Consider the following 4,235-nt stretch of genomic DNA (forward strand, 5'->3'; position numbering starts at 1 on the left):
AAGGAATGATAACAAACCTTATCATCATCAAAATCATCTTGGGGATAAAGATCAACATTACAATGACTTGCAATTTTATGCCTTTTAAGGCCTGGCTTTTCAGAGATCCTGTTACCCTGTTTCAAGTCTTTTATTTACAATATTAAAACAAGTGGTGTTTTGGGTTTTCTCTGTACGAACCAGCTTTAAAAAGTGGTAACGAGATTGGTAGATCATAGGATGTGAAAGGGTGAGCCATCATTCTAAATGGTGTATCCACATTTCATCAGAAGAAATTGAGATGTAATGTTTTTCCTGCTTTAATCAATATAAATATCAAAGTCAATATTTGCATTCTTGAAATAGAAGCAAAGGACCCTAACACTTCCCTGGTAAGGTGGCCATTAAGTTCCAGTTAGCCTGGAATAGGCCCAGATTATGTTTGTTTTCCTGGTATCCTTATTATCGGTGTCCCTTTTACTCTTAAAAGTTCAGTTTGGAAAATAGTATATAACTTACATGGTTGCAACATAAAATGGTAGACTTGTTAGGCTGTGGCAAATTTACGTAGCAAACTGAGAAAGGCACCTGACTGTCCAAATGTGATTTTTGAAATTCTGCTACCTACCTGTCTGACATGAGGACCTCCATAGTTCTCCTGGATCTAGTTGAAAAACTTTGTTATTCTGAGAACCTCCAACATAGGAGGAAGAACTGTAAACCTAAAAGGTGATGTCGTGATTGAGATCTAGTGGTTTTAGTGATTGACTAGGATTTAATGCTTTGATGGAGATCAGATTCCCATATGAAATAGTTTTTTTGTAAACCACAGTAAAGTGCTCCATGCATATCCCACTTAAAACATATGAACTTGACTCAAAAAGAAATCAAGGTTATTTTATGAACTAATAATTGCTAAAATACTTCCCATTCTGATAGCCCTACTGCTGCATTTAATTGCCAAAGTACATGTTCTTGGGAACGCATGGACAGATTTTGATTTTTTTTTTAATAAAAGATAATTATCCCAAAGTCACACAGAAAAGCATCTCTTTTATTTTAGACAGAGTCACAGTTTTAAAAAAATGAGTAGTTACATTCACATTCAATGTGTATTAACTTTTTAGAGACTCTTAATATGTTTGTATTTTCTTTCTATTCCTTCCAGGCAAACTCTTACCTTCACTACCTATCCACCTGTTCTCTAGCTAGTATTTTTATTTATTACTTACAGCTCACTTACTTGATCCCAAAGAAAGACCAGATTTAATTGGGAAATTGAGCAGAAGAAATGCACTGGCTTAGAAGCAAGCAATGGATACTAGCCAACTTTAGGGAGTTAGGCGGCCTTTCGCTTACAAAAATTGTGGCCAAGAGGCAGGTAAACTACTCCGTAGTCATCGTCTAAGGAAGTACTGCCTAATAGGGTTCTTCTGTACTTGCAATTAACCATCTTGCTGTGGATCGAAGGTAGAGTCACTTTATGTCAAAGCTACACTCTGCTATGGAATGTTAAAGTGAAGTTCCATCACACTTACAGTATTAAATCCTGCACAGGATATGTCTGGGAGTTGTAGGTGCCAATCACCCACCCACTCTACCCCACACTCCCACCCACAGGGCTGCTCTCCTGCTTTTCCCACCTGGGTTGAAAGAGCTACCAAGTCATACTCATGGATAAACAATGCCATATACAATTACTCCTCAAAACTTTCTATTTTTCTGAAATATTTGATTTTATTCCTTCTGTTGTTTAAAATCTTATCTCTGTATGTAATAATAAAAATAGAAGTAAAAGACAAGATTTTCCTTCATCTCCATTTATATGTCACTAACACTGGAAATTTGGTTCATTCAAAGCAATTCATTGTATAAAAAGGTATTTATTTGAAGTCTCTTATTTAGAGTCTTCCATATTGCTCCATGTGGGATAAATGTTCGAATTTTCCATTTTACTTTCCACGTTATTATAGGGACATCAATGAAATTGAAATCTTGGTTAAAAGTACATCATTTAAGTAAATTATAGGGACAAATGAACTTTTGGGTAGAATTACACATTTTAAGTAAGTAAATACAATTTACAATTGGTACGGGCGGACTGTTTAGATAACTACATTGGAATTTTAAAATCTGATTATCTTATTCATGTACAAACCCAACTCCTCTCTTTTATGTTGAGAATTCTTGGTATGCTTTGACTTGCTCTGGAGATTCACATGAAGTCCTTGGACTTTAAATAATTACTTCACTTATACTAACTCACGTATACTAACTGCAAGTCTATGTTGTAGTTTCTCCTGAAAGAGTTCTCTAAACCTTACAAAACGTTCTTTCTCTGATTTAACTACACAGAATTGCCTTACCGAGAAATGTGAGTATAGTTTTCTTTTTTAAAAAGGGAAAATCTTTTCTCACAAAAGAACAAAGCCATGAATCTATAGAATATCCCTTCAAAATATTACTGTTATCCAACAGTATACTTGTATACTTTTTGGACTAAATGTATATATCAATATAAAAAGAGCAATAGGTTTATGTGTAGATACTCCCATTTAAGTCACTCAAAAAATACAGTTTCATGTCATGAAGAACATACGTAAGGCGTTTTCAACATATATGATTAATTATGAGGCTTTGAGTCCACAGATAGAAATATCACCAGAAAACTGTAAAATCTCAGTAAAGATACAAAACCACAAATGCTTTTACACCATCTACTTCATGAGAAGTAGCTTCTAGTTTCAGCTAGAATAAACATAAGAAAAATATTTTGACAAATACAATTCTAATTCTGGTCAAAGGGATGTAAACTACATCTCCTACATCTTAATTATAGTTGGATCCTTTAGGGTAACTACTAGATGACTTGGAGGCTGTCAGTTTCTACTGGAAATGAGAACAAAGTATCTTTGTTTGTGTCAAAGATGTGGTTTTATCATTTAGAACCAGAAATAGCTTTAGAAACAATTAGGCCTGTTTTCCAATGCCTGTGCATTTGAATATTAACCATGCAAAAAGCAAAATGTTGACTATCTCAAACTCCAAAATTTAAATAAGAGATATTTTTGTCCAATAGGATAATTCCTTCATCTGCATGATACATTTTTATATAAAACATACCACTAGTTAACTTATCAAGGCAAAGCTCAACTCAAATGCTATGGTGTTGGATTGGAGAAAGCTTTTTTAAAATGACAAAGAGCTCAAAAATATATAAATAGCTGTGTTTAATTACATTAAAGTAAAACTGCATATAAACTTCTACAAACAAAAGATAAAACTGGAAAAAATTATAATTCCTTTAACAGTTAAGTAATTCATATTCTTAACATGTCCAGCATCCATGTGAATCAGTTGGGAAAAGACCAATGTCCAATGAAGGATTGGGAAGATGACATGCATGTGGGGAAAAATCTCATCCTCACTTATACAAATTGAAACTCAGCTATGTAACATACCTATCCTATTCCTTTTTTTTTTTTAAGATTTTATTTATTTATTCGACAGAGATAGAGACAGCCAGCGAGAGAGGGAACACAAGCAGGGGGAGTGGGAGAGGAAGAAGCAGGCTCATAGCCGAGGAGCCTGATGTGGGGCTCGATCCCAGAACGCCAGGATCACGCCCTGAGCCGAAGGCAGACGCTTAACCGCTGTGCCACCCAGGCGCCCCATCCTATCCTATTCCTATAGTTTAAAAAAAAAAATTACTGACACAATGTGTCAATGGGGTGTCAGGAAAGCATGCATTCTCATGCATTGCTGGTGGAAATATAGATTAATACAATACAACAGGCAGTTTGGCAATATTTCTCAAAATTGAAATGTATAATTCATTTTGCTTAATAATTCCCCTTCTAGGAATTTATCCAGTGACATACATGCTATCTAAATGACATCTGTGCAAGATTTATTTGGAAATAACTTAAATGTCCAACTGGTCAAATAAATTATAACACATTTCTATAGCCATTAAAATAAGGAAGATCCTGTGCTGATACGGAACGAAGAGTGTGTGCGTCCCCAGGTGTGTGTGTGCGCGTGCAAGCACACTTGTCCATGGAGCTAAGTGATAAAAGTTGAAACTAATTTGTAGGACAGAATCATTGTGTTAAAAATAAAGGGCAGGGAAGCAAAAAGAAATCATGCTTCAATATCTTCGCTTGGGAGATATAATTGTTTGGCTGGGATACTTCTGGCAGCAAGAGACAGAAGGGAGATAGACTTTAAATTCTTGTGCTGTGTATCTTGAAATT

The sequence above is a fragment of the Ursus americanus genome, unplaced genomic scaffold, assembly GCF_024610735.1.
Source record: "Ursus americanus isolate L20-20 unplaced genomic scaffold, mUrsAme1.1.p SCAF_131, whole genome shotgun sequence".
Classification (NCBI taxonomy): Eukaryota; Metazoa; Chordata; class Mammalia; order Carnivora; family Ursidae; genus Ursus; species Ursus americanus.